The sequence below is a fragment of the Schistocerca gregaria genome, chromosome 7 (genome assembly GCF_023897955.1).
Source record: "Schistocerca gregaria isolate iqSchGreg1 chromosome 7, iqSchGreg1.2, whole genome shotgun sequence".
Lineage (NCBI taxonomy): Eukaryota > Metazoa > Arthropoda > Insecta > Orthoptera > Acrididae > Schistocerca > Schistocerca gregaria.
Genome location: NC_064926.1, coordinates 356967906 through 356991585, shown reverse-complemented (window position 1 = coordinate 356991585; position 23680 = coordinate 356967906). Strand labels below are relative to the sequence as shown.

Here is a 23680-nt window from a genome sequence, read left to right as displayed (position 1 = left end):
TGTGCGCGCGCGCCTGCTCGCTCTTCGTGGTGGTAGCGTACCCGACGTAGCTCCATCAATCATGTAGTTGCAGCGAATATATCTTTCGCTTGGAATATAATACTCCACGCGGTGATATTATCTTCCGGGTCTGTCCTTTGGTCACAGGTCGCGGTAATATATATATATATATATATATATATATATATATATATATATATATATATAAAGCAAAACATAGTCGCATTTCATACTGTACAAGGAAACTACGACACATATGCAGGTTGAACGAAGCATAAAAAATACGTCTGTGGTTCGAAGAGCACCAGGACGACTTTACCGAACTCCCCTGGTCATCAAACTTCCAATTTTAAACGAAGTCGAGGATCAGTGGGAACACCTCACTTGTGCTGTTCACTCCATGGATTCCCAACCGTGAAACATAGCGCAAGACCACACCACTTGAGTTGACGTGACTATGTCCTTGTCAGTACCTTCCAGAAAGTCACTCTCTTCCTGCACGTCCACGTTGCTATGGTGGTTATTCAGGCTTGGTAACAGGTGGTCACAGTATGCATGGGGCCATGTGGTAGGAATAGGAAACTACTAGGAATAGGTGGGCCAAATATGGTGTTAGGTACATAGGATCCAACGCGTACAAATATTCCTCCTACCGCACAGGCCATGAAGGCCGAAAGGTACCGACCGGGCCCCGTGTCATCCTCAGCCCACAGGCGTCACTGGATGCGGATATGGAGAGGCATGTGGTCAGCAACACCGCTCTCCCGGCCGTTTGTCAGTTTACGAGACCGGAGCCGCTACTTCTGAACCAAGCTGCTCCTCCGTTTGCCTCACAAGGGCTGAGTGCACCCCGCTTGCCAACAGAGCTCGGCAGACCGGATGGCCACCCATCCAAGTGCTAGCCCAGCCCGACAGCGCCTAACGTCGGTGATCTGACGGGAACTGCTGTTACAACCGCGGCAAGGCCGTTGGTATGCACGAAGATTCTAGGAGGAAATAGCAGTGGTCAGGACCTCCTGTCGTGACATTTGTGAGCGTGGAATCATACAAACTTACCACCGTATTTTACCAGTAAGTACTTTTATTTTTTTTTTCTTGCTATTCCAATTCTGCTAAATCGAGATCACGGCATTTACATGGAAGTTTGCATTTGTTCAAGCATGCTCATCTGAAGATGCCTTGTATAAGGCGAAAAGCGTCTTTGGAGAATAAGTAAAACAGAAAATCCAATTTTGATAGCAAGACTGTTTCTTCTTTCATATTACTACTACTGGTTGCTGTACCACACCGCCACAAACTGGAAAAAGTGTTGTTATGATTTTTCTCGTCTGTGCAAATTGCTAGAACTATCTGCTGCACATTTTTGCAGATGGAATGTGGGGCTAAAAGTGTCATTCGTCATAAATGACAGACGTGGCTACAGCAAAATAGAATATTTGCCGATTCTTGGCCGTAATATGAGGATTATCACTACGTTTCCCTGCCAACGCTGTTCGCCTTTTCTATTATGGCTAATCTTGTTCTGATGCCACCACAATGTCTAGCCAAGCGATATGTTCGGAAAGGCTGATTAAAGAGAGTTAGCAGTGGTGTGACAACACCATCGAAGTCAGATGATGTAGTACAGACACAAATACAACCTATAAGAAATGAGCAATGGACGTCCACAGGAAGTCAACACCAGACAGTACTGACCATTCTCGACGCAAATGAAATGGCCCGTATCTCAATGAGCATTTCTTTCCGGCTGCCTTCTTAAAAAGTATCATAGTCTCACAGATACTTTATTGAACAATAATGTGGAATAAAAAGAAATATGAAGGATTGATATGACGTCGAAGTTGAGGCCATTAAAAACGGTGCACAGGCTCGGTCAGTACAAGCACTGTGAAAGAGGCCCACCATGTTTTTCTCTTAGGAATCATCCCAGGCTTTAAGGAAACAACTGAAAACGTAAACTGTTCATTTAAATAACCCTTTTTTTCAGCCGGCCGATGGTGGCCGAGCGGTTCTGGCGCTGCAGTCTGGAACCGCGCGACCGCTACGGTCGCAGGTTCAATCCTGCCTCGGGCATGGATGTGTGTGTTGTCCTTAGGTTAGTTAGGTTTAAGTAGTTCTAAGTTCTAGGGGACTTATGACCTCAGCAGTTGAGTCCCATAGTGCTCAGAGCCATTTGAACCTTTTTTTTCATTTAATAGACTATTATTAGTTTAAAAGTACAGTTTGAGTGCAATTATCGACTTGGCCAATTTTCATATCTGCATGCATCGGTATAACTTAATAGAATATACCTAAGTGTCTACATTATCCGGTAAAAGGTGATTGCCTGGCTGTATTTCGATGGTTTACTTAATGATAAGACAATATAATTATCTCGCCTAGCGGGGGAATATTCTGAGTAAGCCTGATATACTTACTTGTGTGTGTGTGTGTGTGTGTGTGTGTGTGTGTGTGTGTGTGTGTGTATTACTTATCGGCTACTGGTAGTAGTACATGTTAGCCTACTTTCCTTTGATAATAATCTAACACGGGTAGTTGGCAATGGAAACAAGAACACTGTGGCGGAGTGGGACTCGTACCGAGGACTGGTGCCTTCCACTGGCAAGTCTTCTCGCGAATGAGTTATCCAAGCACCCGCCGTAACAGCTTCACTTCGTTCTACAATGTAAACTTCAAAACCGTTCTTCTGCTGGGAGAAATTGGTTAGCCACAGTCTATGCGATTGTTCCCAGAGAAACTTTCACTCTGCAATGGAGTGTCAGCTAATTTGAAACTTGTGGGCAGATTGAAACTGCTCGCCAATAAGCCGTGGCTAAGCCGTTATTCCGCAGTATCCTTTCGGAGAAGTGCTAGTCCCGGAAGATATACAAGAGATCTGCAAAGCCTGGAGTGCAGGAGAGGAAGTCGGGTGGAAATGGAGCTGCGAGGGTCGGTCATGAGTCCTGCTCAAAAGGAAACATGAATCGATACCGAATACACAGCAGGTGGCACGTTTGCCACCGTCTGACACAGTTCAAAGTCATGTAAGGTTATGGTATTCGTTGTGTAGGCCGAAGATCCAACACCGTGTTACTAGTGGAGGCCGAAATGCACGCGTTTTAGCTCACGCAGGCTAGCGTGAGGAAGGAAGAACTATACTGACGTGAGGTCTGGAACTTGACAAGGAATTAGAATTCAGAAAGCGGACGTAATTAGTTTGATACTTAACTTTAATCCATTAATGAATAACGTCGCTCTTGACTGTACATGATTCACAATATTATCGGTTCAGAATACATTTTAGTAACTGAATATGGCGCCTTGCAGCGTCGTAGCAAATGACGTAGCTGAAGGCTATGCTAACCTGTCATCTCTGAAAATGAGAGCGTATGTAGGCAGTGAACTAGCAAAGTCGGCTGTAAAACTGGGGCGAGTGCTAGAGAGCCTCTCTAGACTGGACCTGCCGTGTGGCGGCGCTCGGTCTGCAATCACTGATAGTGGCGACACGCGGGTCCTTCATATACTAACGGACCGCGGCCGATTTAAAGGCTACCACCTAGCGAGTGTGGTGTTTGGTGGTGACACCACAGTGTTATCAGAATATTATACTACGTATTCTCTTCTTACTGATCTGCTTTTAAACAGCTTGACTCACGACTCACAACCTACCCTCACAGCTTCACCTCCACCAAACCTTCCTCTACTACATTCCCGTCTTCGCACTACTCTATATTTCTCAGAGTATGTAGCATCTTTAAAGGATGCAGAGCAATGCCTTAGCCGCAGCAGAAGGGCAAGCAGTATTAATCTCCTAAGAGGTTTCAAATATGCTCCAGCGCAAAGTGGAATTTACTCTAGAAACCATCCCTTAGACTGTGACTAAGCCATTTCTCCGCGATATCCTTTCATGCAGGACACAGAATTTGCAGGAAGACTTCTGTGAATACTTCAATATTGCTCCATAGCCTGGGATCCGTACCAAATTATACTGATGAAGAAAATAGATAAGATTCAACGAATAGCAGCACGTTTCATGACAGGTTCATATAAACATCAAAAACATTTTGCATCACCTCGGTTCCGAGAGTTCTGGAACGTCTACAGATATTTGAAATAGAGATCAACACAAATATCATGGCGTTTGACGGTCATGGATTGAAGCGGCTTCCAAACATTTTCCTTTTTCCTCCATGCCAGGGCGGCTATATTGAGTATACGCCCAGTGCATACGAACACACGGCTTTGCGCACGTTATCAAAAAACAGAGGAAGACTGAAGAAAGAAAAGAACATAACGGAAAAGTACCTTAGACATTCCGAGGATAGGGTACTTTATTGGGAAGGATCCAGCAAATGCCAACCAGACAACAAAATAATAGTAATGTTCTGCTCATGGTGTGAACTTCAGATGTCGAAGGCTCAACGAGAATACGGAACTGGCGACCACAGCAGAACGATGTAGCTGGTTAGAAGAATACTCTTTTTTGGTCAAACCAGTGCTTCTAACTTTTAAGATCACTGTACGCATTGTAAGTGAGAGATTTTGTGTCACTAATGACTCATTTCCCAGAAGATCATTGTTAAGATTGTTCCACCACCTAGTTAAATGTACCACATTTTTGTGATGCCGCTCAATAGAGGTAGCACCCTAGATCAAAGTGTGTAGCCTTAAAAAGCTTTTTCCAAGAGCTGCCGGCGTACCTGGCGGCTGCCCAGAATTCTCTCTCCTGGCGGGACACATGTGGTCAGCGGATGCGCTGATTTATTGCAGGTGAAACTTCACCCGGAAAATTGGTGAGGGTGCCACGTTTGTTCTCGTTCCAGCACCTCCTCTGAAAATAAACTTTACATTTTGTATTACAACGAAGAATAGACATTGCCTTACTTTTGAATCCTCAATCTAAGACAAACAAAATAGTAATGTATCGCCAGTGCAATAATTTATATTCTATGCTGTACTTATTTTGTGATGAACCTCTTTAGATCAAAGGTACGCTAATAGAAAGAGCACCATGTGAGATAGCATATGTATTTGTTCCAGCTTTAATGATTTTCGCCCTCCCCCCCCTTTCTCTCTATAGGTAAAGTTTATCACAGTCACCTCGGAAACTTAGTTTCAGTATAGTTACCTGATAAATATACGTACACTCACATGTATCGGCGTGTCGAAGTTGATATTCCTACACTTGACGCAATGTGAAACTAAAATGATAATCGTGAGGATGTAAATGTGGATACATGTGAAAATACAAGTCCGTTACCACCTTCGCTACATTTTCCTTTATCAAAAGAAAACATTGTGTTGTGGGCAGTAGAATTTCTTATTTCCTACTGACCACTTTTCACTTTATGGTCATTATTTAGATAACCTCTGTGCAGGACGTCGCAACAGATGTGACGTACAAAATCCACCATCTTGCCCACATATGGAATCATTTATGAACGTTATAATGATCTATATCAAACAGGAACAGAAAGTCAACTATACAGTTATATTGGAGAATCACGTAGAATGTAACTTAAGTCGAATTCTACTCAAGTTCTGTGTTAATTGGTAATGAACGAGCCAGTTACACAAACGATCAACTGCTATGTGCAAACCTCTATCTCAACAGTGTATCATTAGTTATCGTCATTGCAGAGTAGGCATATATGGACATGAAATGTGAAAGGTTTGCCAGTTCTAGACGCAAGCTTCAGTTCGAAATTATATGAAAAATAATCTTTTCACTGTAATGGGACTCATATCAGATAGATTGTATAATGGTAAGACAGAGATTTAGGAACCAGCTTTTCAATTGTAAGACATTTCCAGGGGCAGATGTGGACTCTGACAACAATCTATTAGTTACGACCTGTAGATTAAAACTGAAGAAACTGCAAAAAGGTGGGAACTTAGGGAGATGGGACCTTCATAAACTGAAAGAACCAGAGGTAGTACAGAGTTTCAGGGAGAGCATGAACAATTGACAGGAATGGGGGAAAGCAATACAGTAGAAGAAGAATGGGTAGCTTTGAGGGATGAAGTAGTGAAGGCAGCAGAGGATCAAGTAGGTAAAAAGACGAGGGCTAGTAGAAATCCTTGGGTAACAGAAGAAATATTGAATTTATTTGATGAAAGGAGAAAATATAAAAATGCAGTAAATGAAGAAGGCACAAAGATCGACAGGAAGTGCAAAATGGCTGAGCAGGGATGGCTAGAGGACAAATTTAAGGATGTAGAGGCTATCTCACTAGAGGTAAGATAGATACTGCCTACAGGAAAATTAATGAGACCTTTGGAGGGAAGAGAACTACGTGTATGAATATCAAGAGCTCAGATGGCAACCCAGTTCTAAGCAAAGATGGGAAAGCAGAAAGGTGGAAGGAGTATATAGAGGGTCCATACAAGGGCGACGTACTTGAGGACAATATTATGGAAATGGAAGAGGCTGTAGATGAAGATGAAACGGGAGATACGATACTGTGTGAAGAGTTTGACACAGCATTGAAAGATCTGAGTCGAAACAAGGCCCCCGGAGTAGACAATATTCCATTGGAACTACTGACGGCCTTGGGAGAGCCAGTCCTGACAAAACTCTACCATCTGGTGAGCAAGCTGTATAAAACAGACGAAATACCCTCAGACTTCAAGAAGAATACAATAATTCCAATCCCAAAAAAAGCAGGTGTTGACAGATGTGAAAATTACCGAACAATCAGTTTAATAAGCCTCAGCTGCAAAATACTAACACCAATTCTTTACAGACGAATGGAAAAACTAGTAGAAGCCGACCTTGGGGAAGATCAGTTTCGATTCGATAGAAATACTGGAACACGTGAGGCAATACTGACCCTACGACTTATCTTAGAAGAAAGATTAAAGAAAGGCACACCTACGTTTCTAGCATTTGTAGACTTAGAGAAAGCTTTTGAAAATGTTGACTGGAATACTGTCTTTCAAATTTTAAAGGTGGCAGGGGTAAAACACAGGGAGAGAAAGGCTATTTACAATTTGTACAGAAACCACATGGCAGTTATAAGAGTCGAGGGACATGAAAGGGAAGCAGTGGTTGGGAAGGGAGTGAGACAGGGTTGTAGCCTCTCCCCGATGTTATTCAATCTGTATATTGAGCAAGCACTAAACGAAACAAAATAAAAAATCGGAGTAGGCATTAAAATCCATGGAGAAGAAATAAAAACTTTGAGGTTCGCCGATGACATTGTAACACAAGTTCCATTCCAGCTTCAGAACGCATAAAAATTTGTGACGAGGTGACGAGAAAGTGGATTAAGGAACATAAAAAGCTGTAGTAACGTCCCGAGTATGTCGTCTTAGCAGTCCAGGACACTGATTTCATTTTCTTTCAGATTATCATGGAAATGAAATATGCAGTGTATCCAGAACAAAGCAAGGTGGAAGAGAGGTGGAAGTGGATGAAATGACAGTTGTACAAGAATATAATTAATACGTGGGTGGCGTAGATAAAGCTGAAATACTGAGGTCTCTTTAGGAAACAGATAGAAAGTCAAAACTTAGTGTCACAGACTGTATTATCAAACGGTAGAAATGACCCTTGTAAATTCCTGTTGCATACTGTGACGTAAGAGAGACACTTCCATTGATTGATTTAAAACGTAGAACTACACTTGGTGTACTCACAATTGGAAAGCAAATATCCAGAAAAAGCGAAGGTACATAAAAGATCAAAATTCTCCTATTCCACCTCCAAAGAGATGAAAGACACAATTTTCGGTACCAAGCGACTTGCGTGTTCTGAATACAACATCTGTCGATTGAAGGGGCATATGTGAACTGTGATTATCTACAACCGTGGAAGCTAGACATGATTCATATTCAGAGATTTATTTTTGTGTGTGTTAGTGAGAAAAAGAACTTTTCTTATTAGTTTCACCAGAAGCGATAATCCCACCTGCTTCGCCTGTATAATCAAGTAGGCATTTACAAGTCCTTTGAACACCGTATGCATTTTAATTTGTTTTTGAAATAAAATAATTTGGCATTAATTCAACAACAGTTCATCAAGTATTAAAGTAAAAATTTGGATCCCTGATTTCATACCTTTTTACAATTATGGTAAATAAAGTGCTAAGCAAAATGGTCATTCACTCTATAAAAACCAAAGGAACGAAAACTATCTATTCGTTACGATTAAAATGAAAAGACGGTGGTGCTTTGTGAATAAAAGCGACGACAGAGGTATTCAATTCTGAGAACACTTAACACACAGCGAATCATAAAATAACGGGAAGGGATTCACCTATCAGAGAGTGGGACGAGATTTTTTTGAAGCAGCTCACAATTGGTTCATCTTGCAAGTAGTTTATTTCTTTAATGACTTAGATTTGTTGTGGAAGTTTTGGAAAAGTGCAGAAATCGAATAATACAACTAATTGTAGGCTACGACTAGAGAGCGTTTGAAGATCTTACTAAGCAGGCATCACAGCAGATATCCAAAGACGCGCTGTGTGAATAGCAACAGTGCGGTGTTGTGCAAACGAAAGTATCACACAAATGCTTAGGGAACTTAAATGGGAATCTTTTAAAAAAAGACGACGTTATCATGAAACCCTTTTGGTTAAATGTAGAGAGCCTGTGTTCAAGGAAGACTGTAGAGAGTATAGACTGACGTTATCGGGCGCACCGAAATTGATGTACAGCTGTAATAATGTTATGTTCTGATATAAAGTTACTTTCCCTCTCTGCATATACCGGAACAGGACCGAATGTCGCTAATAACTGCACGCAATGTCCGGCGGCTTCCGGAATATGTTTGTAGATGCAGTAACTTCAGTAACAATTGATGCGACTAAGAATCAAGTTAAACAGCAGCGATTGTGGTTACAATCTTAGTACCGTATAGGAATCTGGTCTAAATTTTATTACAAGACGGTAAGATAAGTAACCAAAGCACTAGTTACTTCGGACGCAGGCGGGGCACCATGGGATACTTTTGTTAGGTACATTATTGCCCTGTCCGCCGATAACGTGTCTGTGTACAGACTTCAGAGAGTTGGAAACTCGGAGATGAACATAGGTGTTAGCATTCAGTTGTAGAAACAGGCAATACCGGTTATTGTGCTTCAAATTAATTTTCGGTGCCACTCATTTTTGCCACAATTAATAACAAGTATTCGTGTTGCGATTCGCGGACAGAAAAAAGTGCTAAGCAGAGAGCATGTGTGACCGTATCGTTCTGAAGGATAAGTGGCGGATTTTGGTGACTGTCTTGTAAGTTACGTGATACGTCAGAGGTGGTCTTTGTTTAGCTGCCAGCTCGTTAAAGACCTGTCACAGACTATTCGGTCTTTATATTACGTCTTAAAATATAACAGCAGGAAGTAAGTTGTCGGTATATAGAGCCGTCACATTTACGAGTATTAACTAGCTTTCTGATCAGTTAGTGTATTCAGAACTGCAAGTTCCAATGTTTCTGCTGTGAAATTCCTAAGAAAAATGTAGTGCAGTGGAATAACACACAGTTACTTGAGAAAAGAGCAGATTTAATTACTCCTGTATCAAACAAACTGTAAGGGCGGCATTAAATTTTAAGGGGGGTAGGACGTCAAACGGGCCGACTTGGAGCAGGAAAGGCACCTCAGGACATTTTAATTTCCACTGTCTCTGGTTCAAATGAAACGGAGCACTATGGGACTCAACTGCTGTGGTCATTAGTCCCCTAGAACTTAGAACTACTTAAACCTAACTAACCTAAGGACATCACACACATCCATGCCCGAGGCAAGATTCGAACTGCGACCGTAGCACTCGCACGGTTCCGGACTGCGCGCCTAAAACCGCGAGACCACCGCGGCCGGCTCCACTGTCTATACTTTTACAAATAAATCCATAACACTTTGTCAGAATGACCAGGAAGGATTCAGAATTCACACTCATAACAACGGAAGTTCGAAAACATAACGAAGTAATTTTTTTTACATGTGAAATTTGATAATTTTTTTTCTCTTGCGAATGGCAGCATTTGTTGCTATAGGTACACTTTTCTTCGTAAGTAAGAGAGATGGTTTGATGAATTTTGCACAACATACAAACCATACTTAAAGGTGTATGAAACTCGAGAATTATCCAAATCTATTAAAAACTGTGGTAATAGTTGAGGTAATTAACTACAAATTTTGTGTTTTTTCTAAACATGAAGTTTAAAATACAACAGATCATTTGTTTCTCATAAATTAAATAAATTCTAGTGTTTCATACACCTGTAGGTATGGTATGTATGCTGTGCAAAATTCATCGTAGAATCTCTCCAACTTATGAAGGAAAGTGTACCTATAGCAACAAATGCTAAGTGAAAAAATGATGAAATTTCACACGTAAAAAAATTATTTTGTTATGTTTTCGAACTTGCACTGCAATGAGTGTGAATCCTGAATCCTTCCTGGTCATTCTGACAAAGTTTTATGAATTTATTTGTAAAAGTATAGCCACTGGAAATTAAAATGTCCTGTGATGCCTCTCCTGCTCCAATTCGGCCCATTTGACGTCCTACCCCCCTTAAAAGGGTTAGATTGAAGAAACTCAGTTCCGTCACAGGTGGCATTATATTTTTTAGTGTGATGATTGTTTTATATTCGCAGGACTAAAGTACTATATTTCACTAGGTCAAAAACTAGAATCAAGGCGCCTGCTTTGGAAGAGTAATATATATGTTGCCTGGAATGTAGTGGATTCAGTAGCCTTTCCCAGCAGCAATAAATAAATAACGTCACCCAATTCCGTATACAAAATTTACGGATAAAGATACAGAAGTATCTTTTAGCATACTCTCGACATAGTGTAATCCTTAGCTCTCAACTCTGAAATTTCGTAATGGATTATTCATTCTACGCGTAACTTAATGATGTGCGGATAATATGGATGAAGCGGTGCCTGCAGCCGACAAATTGCTGCCGTTGTCGTGACTCATCAATGATACCGTCAGTTTTAATATCCATATCCATGGCATAAATGTTCATCACTTTGCAAATCGCTTGTCAGCCTCTCTATTCAACCTTCTCATGAATATTCCATAAGATCTGAAGTATTTATATTACGGAAACAAGGGGTTAAATTAATATGCAGAAATGACAGGCGGAAATTGTACAGAACAGTCGCAAAAACCATAGCATGTTACTTCGGCATAAACCTTAAAAACACTATTTGATGCTTAAGAAAAGTAACTGTAAGATTATTATGAGGCAGGAACGTAGAATGAAGCTCTGTATTCGGCCACAAACACAATTACTATGACTGCCGCAAAAAAATTGAGGTCCTATTGCAATTGAAAATATTGACACAATGTTTTCTGATACAAATAATATTTGGCGACATATTTTTGTACAATACTACGGCAAGTTAATCGATGGTAAGACTTAAGCATCTTTACTTGGCATTAACCTTTCCAACAACTTGAACGGTAACTGGATTTCCATAGGATTACAATCTGTCAGTTAACTGCGTAATTCAGTAAATTTATTTGTTTGGAGTTAGTGGTTGATTCCAAAAAGGTCAGAGTTAACTATAAGCGATATGTTCTGATATTGTTAGCTCCATTTCAAGGATTTTTTCCCCACAGATTCAAGAGCACTCGGACGCATATGTAGCTTTATGGAAATACCGCACAGCCATTGCGTTCATATAACCGCTAGCGAAAAATGCTCCTATCGGAGCATAAAAAAGCGTATTACGTTCCAGTTTAATTAAAGGCTCTGTCTGAAAAGTGGGGTCCTAGCAGCCTCATTCTACCCTCCTCAGCCACTTCAAAAATGTCCCCAAAAATTTTGGCATGCGAACATATTCGTGCTTCTTTTAACATACATTTCACCCCAAACTCCTACAAGCTCCCCTAACTGTAACTCACCTACACAAGCACTAGTCCGTCGCTATAAGTAGCTCTTACCCATCCATTCTGATCTGTCCGTTTTCAATCATTCATTCAGCACATCTCATTGTCATTATGCCTTTGTGTCACTCTGTCGATGACTCTCGTATCACGGACACAGTCCCCTTCGCCCTGTCCCATCACTACAGTCTCCCTTCACTGCCACTGTCTCTCTATTGTTCATTCTTACTGCTGAAATTTCATTGCTTCCGCCCTCTTGCTACTGTGTCTTCTCACTGTCAGTACCTTACTCTTCCTCGTAATCATTGTCATAGACTGTCTCTCATTATCACTGTATCTTATCCACTTTCACTTTTCCCTTGTGACTCCTCCACATTCGTCGCCCCCACAGCCCCCTCCATTATGGCACTGACTCCTTCACTCTTTTCCTAGCACCGTTCTGTCACTATCAACTATCACTGCCATTGTGTCTCTCTCTTTCTCTCACACTGACATTGTCTCCGTTCCTCCTATAACACAACCACTTTCTACTGTCTTCCTGTATTTATTACTTTCCCGTCGCTCCGCCACTGGTACATTCTGCTTCTCTCTCAGAATAAGAAGCGCGAATATTTTCGCAAGCAGAAATTTATTTGAAAATTTTTAAAGGGGCTGAGGAAGATAGAATGAGGCCGCTGGTAGCCGACTTTTCAGAGTCTTTTAAATAAAGAAAAATTTTGTGCTCCGATAGGAGCATTTTTCCGCTGGTTCCCTTCATTTCCCTGCTGCAGCACGGCATGTTACTCAAAATAAATGTATTGGTAAGTAAAATGTATATAATCAACTTATGTGAAATTGAAAAAACGCAAAACTAATTTTACAACTCAGCCCGTATTCTAAGTGCAAAAATATTTTGCATGTGCTTCAGTACTACAACATAGGGTTCTCAGATGGTACACCATATATCTTCGTGCTACGGCACTTGGTAAACCTCGTTTTCTTCTCACACCGGACTATACGTGCGTACTTGACGTTTGCAGGTAGATTAGCTGTGAACTTCTGTATCTTAGAAACGGACAACTATATCAACAAAATCTGCTATGCTGTTCGAGATGGGGATCTTAGAAATGTATCGTAAAACTTTCAGCCTTATGTTGTGTACAGCCATCTTGGAATATTCGCCGGGTTTTGGTACAGATGTGACGTCGAAAATGTGGCGCAAAAAAAACCATTTTGGCGGTTTTTCGAGATATTGCCTGTGAACTAATCGTAATGGTGCCTTTGTAAGTCCCATCAAGCCCAACGTAAACCACAGCAAATGCAAAATGAAAAGGAGCAAACCAATTTGCTACATTTGCCTCAGGAGGAGGAAACGTGTATGTTTGACCCTGTACTTTAGGATAGCGACAGAGGTGATCCTTCTGTTGGGTAAACGAATAGTACCTGGGGTGAGGGCTCTCGAAAATACTTAACCCTACCTTTTTATTAGCAATAGATCCCGAAAAGTAGGATAGGCAGATGGCGCGAGTAGTAGTGAATTTTGTCTCGGTTTGATTTCTATTACTTCTTCAAATTCCTGGAACACACTCGGGCCTCGGCGTCGATTTCTCTTTCCTATGTAGCGCTCCCCCTCACCTCCTCCCTCCCCATCACTCGCCGTCTCTCTCTCTCTCTCTCTCTCTCTCTCTCTCTCTCTCTGTCTCTGTCTCTGTCTCTCTCTCTCTCTCTCTTTCTCTCTCTCTCTCTCTCTCTCTCTCTCTCTCACACACACACACACACACACACACACACACACACACACCTACTGCACATCGGATTTCTTACGCTTCACGCAGTAAACCTCCACATTGTGCCAACCCTGATTGTGAACCCTTGTATTTCTCTACGCTTGTACCATTATATCACCCACCCATCAATTGTAAACCTGAACATCTTGCACATTCTATACAAACGAAACGTGAACAACCTTCGACGACCTGTCAGAATATCGGACCAGAGATTTCCCATTGCTTCCACCACTTACAGAACATTGATTATAGCTCTCCTTAATATCCTCTCCTGCCTCTAATTCTTCGCCTCCCTTTCCAATTGATTAGTTCAGAATTCTGTTCCTCATCCATTCTATTCTTTTCAAAATAGTCAAAACATTATTTCACAACGATCCTGTACTGACACTATGCCAACAGCCTTGCCTGGATGAATACACCGTTTCTCATCAGATAACCGAAGTTAAGCAACGTCAGGAGTTGCCAGAACTTGTATGGGTAACCGGGAGGGTTCACCACGTGATGCTGGCTACTTTCCCTTTTCCTTTGTAGCAAGACGGAGAAGAGATAACGACATAAAGCTCCTGATCATCAGACTTGGCGCAAGTGTTCTGGAATAAATGACAAACTTCTTCGGAATTGCTTATCAGGTGATGCCATACGATGATGGCGGTACGTCCGTCAGATGGGAGCGTTAGGCTTGGTGAGTCCCTTGGTGTTATTTGAGAGGACTGCTTTTAACCCTCTCCCTTCTGTCATATCCAACGCAAACAGCCATTGCACTCTCCTGCATTTATCAGACACACTTATAGCACCCAACCCTCACACATCGTGAAAGAAAGGTGCGATTCCAATTAGGCGGCTGAAAGTGGTTTTTGGGGCCTCCATGTCAACAATGCCACAACTTTACTGCTGCAAAATACAAATATGCACTACACAACATAATTAAAGCGTGACTTATTCAAACATCTTGTAGATGTCTCCCACTGAGTAGTCAAAAGTGTGTCTCCTTGCAACGTTATGCTACGGCTTGGCAACACTTCAAACGAGCAGATTATCGAGATACACACACACACACACACACACACACACACACACACACACACACTTACATGCGTACACGCAAAACAGCCGAGAAGTTAGGGGCGAGATGGGAGAGGTTAATTTCGACAGATTCTGTCCAGCATCACATTGGACACGCCACCCCAATAGAGGGTCATCACACGTAATTTTGGTTTACGTCACCCCTGCTACTGACGGTTCTGCGACAGAGATCAGAACCGCGTCGCCAAGCGTTGAAATTAAAAATTTTTTTATGATTTAGATCACAGCTCTCACACAGTGTGCACAGTGTGATGTGTTTCTTTCACTGCTTTCAGAGCATTCTAAGAAGTTTATGAGAGTGTGTTTCTTAGACTCTGCCTCTTCTCAGCAGAGAGGAACGGGAACGTTTGTTTTATTTTACAGAATTTTTATACAAAGGTACTTATCTTCCATGGCGGTTAGCCAATCCATTGCTCTGTCTAGATACGGCAGGTCATTTATTGCAAATGACCTAGGCATGACACAAAGTGTGGTAGGAAGGGTGCTGCAGTGACATCAGCAAACAGGCTTTACTACACAACATGCAGGTCAGGACCATCGCCGTTGCCCTACACTGCAGGAGGATCACGCTCGCAGTGCTGCTACTCTCTCTATGCGAGATGTGCATACCATGTGGCCAGGCTGCAGTTTTATAGACAGCACATACCGTGGGATACGGAGTGTTAGCACTGGACGCTCATCATAGATGAGTCATCCTTTTCCTGAGATGGACATGACAGTGGGATCCGTATTTTCCGCTGCAATGTGGCGTCAAGGAATCATCTGACCGTAATTTCCCTGCTTACTTCACTTAAGGACAGACCCACCACGATTTGAGGAGGCATCAGACTAAACATGAAAACGCTCATCATCGTTGTACCACCTCCATCATTGAGTGCTCGCCACTACCGGGATGATAGAAGCTGTTAATCATTCCAGAGGTTGCTGCATGTCGACTATACATGACACTGATGCGGTAAATCTCGGCATTACGTGACTTCATCCGAGGTACCCTCAGTGCGGGCTGCCAGTGGTTATGACGTAACGCCAATTGAACATGTGCCAGGAACAGCTGAGGAACTGGCCGATGCGTTACAGACCATATGGAACAATAGCCCGACTGCCCATGTTAATTCCCCAATCTACAACTATAGTCGCCAATGCCAGGCGGTCGTTAATTCTAGATCTAGGAACACCTGCCACTAATCGATAAAATCAAAACGATTACCATTTATTTGCCCTGAAAACGATATAATCATGCCTCAAAACAAGACAGCTGAGTGTTGCTACACCACTGCACATGCGAAACTTGACGGACGTCGAATGGGCAGCGTACCTCGATGACTGCGGAATCAGTGTATGGTGTCTCTATACAGGGACATTCTGTAGTGCCCAATAAAGGTGACCGAGCGTGGTGGCGCAGTGGTTAGCACACTAGTCTGGCATTCGGGAGGACGATGGTTCAATCCCGCGTCCTGCCATCCTGATTTAGGTTTTCCGTGATTTCCGTAAATCGCTCCAGGCAAATGCCGGGATTGTTCCTCTGAAAGGGCACGGTGACTTACTTTCCAGCCCTTCCGTAATACGATGAGAAAGATGTCCTCACTGTTTGGTCTCCTCCCCCAAGCAACCCAACCCAACACTAACCGCAATGAATGTATGCTGGTGGCTCCAAGAGTGTTGCTGACCTGGGGTCTCTTACTGGAAATCTCTGCTGTCTTAATCATGAGCACATGCCATGGGAGGGGGGGGGGGGGGGGGGGGAAGGAAAGCGTAGGCACGCTTTGCTGCTCCGAATGTCATTCAGATTTAGTTGAACGGCTCTGGACCGTCCGAAGTAGTTCCAACCTGTGTACAAGAGAAAAAATTACCATGCTCACGTCCAGAGGAGTCGCAGCATCACGATGTCCTTCGAGAAGGGTTTGAATCGTCTGTGGAGTGTCAGCATTTTCAAACGGTGTCAAGAATTTCGTCCTATTTGTCAATGCATTGGAAACTGATATTTTAGGCCGTGAACTACGTGAAAATGAACCCCCAAGGGAAGGGGAGACTTCGTTCACGCCCTTCATGACGCTATGTGAGATAATTTCGATTGGATTCTGAGAGGCAGCATGTCATAAATGTTTTCCTCGGGCATCCCTAACAAACCACATGGTTTCAACATTGGGTGTCTGATCTTTGTCGCAGAGTCGTTAAGAGCAGGATTGGCTTAGAAAAGGGTTTTAATCGTCTAGGGAGTGTCAGCATTTTCAAATGATGTCAAGAATTTCGTCCTATAGCGCAGTATACCGGAAAATGGAGTTTTGGATCGTGAACTTGCCCTATGTGAAAATGAACCCTCCAAATGAAAGGGTGACTTCATTCGGGCCTTTTATGACACTACCTGAGACCATTTCACATCGATTCTGAGCAGCAGCGTGTCTGAAATGTTTTCCTCGGTCTTCCCTAGAAAAGCCAAATGTTTCGACGTTGGGTGCAGGACTGACTTGAGCCCAAATGTGGTGTGATGACCTTCGAATAGTGTGACACAACCACAGTGATGTAGGGCAGAATCTTATGGAATGTGATACAAATGAGACATCTTTAAATTCCCATCAACTCGCCTCAACTTCTGAACACTGAGGTTTTTTCTCTTTTTTTGCATGTCTCAACAGCTTGTTGTTCGAAACAAGCCTTAGGGTAACGTCGCGGAGCGCCACTATTTTGGACCACTACAGAGGAAGTTTGACGCTAGTGAGCCTAACTTTAAATTTCTGGAAGAAGGGAGGGGGGCCGACGGGTTCCCTATAAAGTGATCCTTTAATTTTGTTGTGCATTTTATACATAAAAATATTTGTAGCATACTGGTATCGGTGACACTTTTATCATGGCAGATAATAAAGTCTGTCATTGAAACATCAGAAACTAATCAATATCTTCTTTCAGCAAAGGCTACATCACACAGCTTGTCGTTACAGTTGATGCTAGAAAAACATTCTACCCATTCTAACCCCTCATTGTTGAGTAGATAGTGGAGATATCCATCAAAATCGTCGCGGCTTGAAGAAGTTGAAACATTGCCCTTTCCTACTGTAACTTACTACCTATTTTCAACGTCCGATTTATTATTCTGAGCCGCATTCTTCGATTCTGCATTTAACATTCGTTTGAACGACATGAAGAGAGCCTGACTGCTTTCTTACTAGAGTGGAGAAAGAAAGTTAAACTACGATTTTAGTTTGGTGCTCAGTTATAATCAAGAAGAAATTCTCGGAATTCCTTTTATTGCATATTAAGACGGTTTTCAAAACAGCTTCATGAGATCTTTGGCCCGTACTGTACCATTTGATGTACAAAGGGGGTGTTCTCATGGTTTCATTTCAGATTTTCTTTGTGCCTCCTTTACTTCCATTCTCTCAGACTGGTCTCTTTGTGGGCTGGTCAGACCAAGCTGTTTCGGTTTTCCTGGGTCTTTCTTCCTGTTGAGAATTTTGTGCCGAAATTTTTTCTGTGTCCGTAACCTGTCATTCTAATCTCGTTGGTTTCATTGGTTCAACATGTCCAGGGAGCTTTGTGCTGAATTTTTTTCATATCCGAATATATGCTGATAGACTTTACAGTTTCTTTATTTCTTCATAGTCTGTATGTTCCTTCTTCAGTAAAATTTCGACCTAAAACTAACTTATAGTTTAAAATGAGATTTTCACCACCATAAAGGCACGAATTTTGTGACTGTGTTACAGGTCACAGTTTGGCGTATTCTGAAATTCATTTTCTGTTGTAGATGCCTTTTTGTAAACGCGAAAAATGTTTCCACTTTGTGACGGTGAATTTCGTAAGCAAATTTTCTAGACCACTTTCCTGAATGGTTTCACCTAAGTGCGAGGGCGTGCTGAAAAGTAATTTTTATGTGGAAACTCTTATAGCTTTTGAAATAGAACAAACGTTACTGACATTATACATCTTTAGTCTTCATAGGTAAGTATTTGCAACCCTCTGCCGCTAGAGTGCTCCGAATTGTACCACTGAATATAACTGTGTGTAAGGTAATTATTTCGTCGCACGAGAAACAGCGTGTTGTAATTAAGTTTCGTATTCAAAGAATTTATTCTCACGTTGGGCATCCTCTCCTTCAATAGGGTTTGGACATTGTTGAGAGGATCCGATGTGTCGTACAGCAGTACAACGCATTTAATCTCTGCAGAATAGCAAGATGTTGAAACAGTATTACTGTTAGTCACCTGCGCCACAAGTTTAGCGGTAACGTCTATAATGACTATTTCGGTTTAACGTGACACTACGAAATGTTGTTACACAGGTTGTTTCAATGTTTGCGACTAACGTCTATGGATAATAGACCACGTAGTGGGGAATAAATGACGTGACGTTTTAGAATAACTTTCAAGTTTTGCTGGCATATGATAATTGCAGCCCACACTGGACCTCTGTGAGTAGATGCGCTTCAATTATAATAACCGGGTGTTGGGCTGAAAACTCTCTGAGTACAATGAATCATTACTAAAAACAGCCTTCTCTACTCAAAGAATTTAAAAAAGGTATGAAATGATGATTGTTAAACACACAAGACAGCGATGGAGATATTGTTTGTAGAAATGATGCTAGTGAAGATAGCTAGGCAGCATTTTGTACTTGACAATAATGGGAACAGAAGAGATGTGTGAAACGCACACATACACTCGCAGTGTCTACACATCTTTTAGTGAGTGTACCAGCAGTGACAGCAATGAAGTTCCACGAACGATTAGCAAGTATCACTAACGGACTAGCAGCTGGTGCTCTACGTGCACGGTAGCATAGGCAGCAGCCAGGCGCAGCCCGCTGTGCATAACAAACAGAGCAGAAAGTCTGTGCCGAGTCCCTAAGGTCGCATAAACGGCAACCGGCTGCCACGTGAAATTCAATTCACGGGCAGCGATTCCACCGTGGGCAGTGGGGGTGGGCAGGGTGCGCTTGCATATTCATCAGAGCGGCTGGGCGCCAGCGGAGGGTGGTAAAAGTGCGTAGAGGCAGCGGCTGTGCTGCCGTGTGCTTCCGCCGCCAGAGTCCCGCTAACTGCACTTCACCCACAGCCCGACCGCAGCGGTCCGAATGGACACTCCTCTTGTACGGCGTCCAGCAAGCGACTTTATTTTTTTTTATTTCTTCAGTCACTCAAAGATTGACAGCCTCCTCAGAATCCTGCACAGGTGGATGTAAACGTGGCATTGTAAACATTGAGCAAATACTGGAGATGGTGAGAAATCCTCCACGTACCACCTCCGTGTTCTCCGTAGGTACCAATTTAAAATAAGCATATTACTGAAATAGAACCTTTTTTGATTAATTTAAATAGGCGAATGGTTACACCCCCGTAACTAACTTCACAATTCAACAACTTCTGCGGACGGATATACACTACTGGTCATTAAAATTGCTGCACCACGACGATGACGTGCTACAGACGCGAAATTTAACCGACAGGAATAAGATACTGTGATATGCGAATGATCAGCTTTTCAGAGCATTCACACAAGGCTGGTGCCGGTGGCAACACCTACAGCCTGCTGACATGTGGAAGGATTCCAACCGATTTCTCATACACAAACAGCAGTTGACCGGCGTTGCGTGGTAAAACGTTGTTGTGATGCCTCGTGTAAGGAGGAGAGTTGCGCACCATCACGTTTCCAACTTTGATAAAGGTCGGATTGTAGCTTACCGAGATTGCTGTTTATCGTATCGCGACATTGCTGCTCGCGTTGGTCGAGATCCAATGACTGTTAGCAGAATATGGAAGAGGTGGGTTCGGGAGGGTAGTATGGAACTCCGTTCTGGGTCCCGACGGCCTCGTATCACTAGCAGTCGAGATGACAGGCATCTAATACGCATGGCTGTAACTGACCGTGCTGCCACGTCTCGATTCCTGAGTCAACAGATGGGGACGTTTGCAAGACGACAACCATATGCACGAACCGTACGACTACGTTTGCAGCAGCATGGACTATCAGCTCGGAGGCCATGGCTACGGTTATCCTTTGACGCTGCGTCACAGGCTGACTCCCCTGCTATGGTGTACTCAACGACGAACCTGGGTGCACGAATGACGAAACGTCATTTTTTCGGATGAATGCAGGTTTTGTTTGCAGCATCATGATAGTCAAATGGTTCAAATGGCTCTTAGCACTATGGGACTTAACATCTGAGGTCATCGGTCCCCTAGAACTTAGAACTACTTAAACCTAACTAATCTAAGGACATCACACATATCCATGCCCGAGTCAGGATTCGAACCTGCGACCGTAGCTGTCGCGCGGTTCCAGACTGAAGCATATAGAACCGCTCGGCCCCCCCGGCCGGCCATGATGGTCGCATCCGTGTTTGGCGACATCGCAGTGAACGCAAATTGGAAGCGTGTATTCGTCATCGCCATACGGTGTATCACCCGGCGTGATGGTATGGGGTGCCATTGGTTACACGTCTCGGTCACCTCTTGTTCGCGTTGACGGCACTTTGAAGAGTGGACGTTACATTTCAGATGTGTTACGACCTGTGGCTCTACCCTTCATTCGATCCCTGCGAAACCTTCATTTCAGCACGATAAAGCACGACCGCATATTGCAGGACCTGTATGGGCCTTTCTGGATACAGAAAAGGTTCGACTGTTGCTCTGCCCAGCACATTCTCCAGATCTCTCACCAATTGAAAACGTCTGGTGAATGGTGGTCGAGCAACTGGCTCGTCACAATACGCCAGTCACCACTTTTGATGAACTGTTGTATCGTGTTGAAGGTGCATGGGCAGCTGTACCTGTACACTCAATGCCCAGGCGTATCAAACCCGTTATTACGGCCAAAGGTGGTTGCTCTGGGTACTGATTTCTCAGGATCTGTTCACCCAAAATCTGTTCACCCAAATTGCGTGAAAATGTAATCACATGTCAGTTCTAGTATAACGTATTTGTCCAATGAATACCCGTTTATCATCTGCGTTTCTTCTTGGTGTAGCAATTTTAATGGCCTTTAGTGTATCTTACGAGCGATGGTTGTAGATTAACCAATTCATTTTTACGTTTTTGGAGGCACTGGCTTCATAAATAACTAGCGAACTCGGCAATCCTTAGTGATTGCTAAATATTACTGGAATTGGATATATTTCGTCCTGTGTTTATCTATCTCTTGCTCCTCCCACTCTTTGACCTACAGCCTACCCTCCTGGCCTCTTTTTGTGCATCACCTACTCTCGGTCCATTATCTCCTTCCTCCCCACAATAACCAAATTTGTCCCCCTCCCCCCCGACCCACCTCCATCCAAATGTTTCCCACTCTCTCTGGCCTTGAGCCTTCTTTATTGTTATTGCAAACGAAACCTTGATTTGGAATTGAAGTCACCTAAACTCAACTGGTAAATCGATGGGGATCGTTGCTATACACTATATGGAGCATGAGGGAGACGTGTCCAGCTGCTGGATCTTTGACGTTAGTAGTTTCAATTTGGGTACTTTTCATTTGTGAATGGGTGGTATTTCAAAGTTTTGGACGATTCACATTGCGTAGCAGTAATCTAACCACAAGCTAGTGAGCCACATGTAAGATTTTTTCTATTTTCTGTGAAGCGAACTGCGCGGAAGAAGACAAAACAGCACATCTAAAACTAAACATCGTCCGAACAGGCCTTGGAAGGACCAACGGTACCGGCCGGCCGCCGTGTCATCCTCAGCCCACAAGCGTCACTGGGTGCAGATATGGAGGGGCATATGGACAGCACACCGCTCTCCCAACCGTATGTCAATTTACGAGACCGCTACTTCTCAATTAAGTACCCCCTCAGTTTGCTTCACAAGGTCCAAGTGCATCCCGATTGCCAACAGCGCTCGGAAGTCCGGGTGGTCACCCATCGAAGTGCTAGCCCAGACGGACAGCGTTTAACTTCGGTGATCCGACGGGAACCAGTGCTACCACTGCGGCAAGGCCGTTGGCCGAAACAGCACATCGTCTACACAATATTTGTGTAAAATTATATATGCAGAGAAAGAATAAAATCGAAAAGACAATTTGTCTAATGGTTTACACACGTTATTGTAGTTATAAATGACTGCGAGAAAGAAAACTAACCCTCACATTGTCACAGCATAGTACAGCTCAGCATCTTTCCGTCGTGCTATCGCTTTTAATAGAAAACTTGTACATTGTACACTGCCGTTTATGTATCTTGTGTCCATCTCAATATTTCTTAGTGTATAGTGTAAAACGTTGAAGTAAATCGCAGAAACTATTCGTGGTGTATATTATGCACTCACTCCCCTTTACAAGTCCTTGATACACCACACGAAGATAACTGATCAAGTTAAAAATATATTTATGTGGAAAGACATAATTTTGAGCAATTTTGTGCAGTGGCTGAACTATTATACTACATCTAAGCCGACTTCAATAATGTAGAACTTTATGTTATTGTTTTAAAAGCAATTTTTATCTGAAGCAGTCGATCTGGAATACATGTATTTGTTACAATCGGTCCGTGAAGAGCGTAGCCACAGCGCTAGGAAGAGCGGGCAACTTGGGCTTCATCGTCACATCAACGAGGCAGTCTTTACAGGCGAAGACTGTTAAGAGCCTTCAAGGAAGTCTTTCGAATACGTTTATATGCTTTAGCTTATAAAGTGATGGAAGATCTGTCGATGTCAGCTGCTAACATTTTTAAAGGGCAAAATGTGTACCATTTACAGCCCTTTCATTTATGTATGGAAATAGCTAGATTTCCTACTTTCAAGTATAGAATTTGAATGCGAAGAAGACCAACTAGACATAAAAAAGGTAAATAGTTGTCATTAAAGCTACTATATAAAACGGCACAGTAGTCGAAAATGAGTCACATGTAACGTACACAAATGATGGGCCGAAGTAAGAACATCAAGGGCCCAAACTGAGTAATTATTGGAAAACGACTACTTTTACAGCCTAGTCGTTAGGAGCATAATAAGTTCCAGCAATACACCCGGTGCGTTCGAAAAGTTCTCTTTCCTTGGAAGTATACCCGCCATCTATAATGACGAGAA

General features: G+C 42.8%; 1 pseudogene; it reads right to left on the bottom strand.

Annotated features, from left to right (window-relative positions):
* Window positions 1-22483: 22483 nt before the first annotated feature.
* On the bottom strand, window positions 22484-22601 carry LOC126282573 (5S ribosomal RNA; annotated as a pseudogene).
* Between the last annotated feature and the right edge of the window lie 1079 nt (window positions 22602-23680).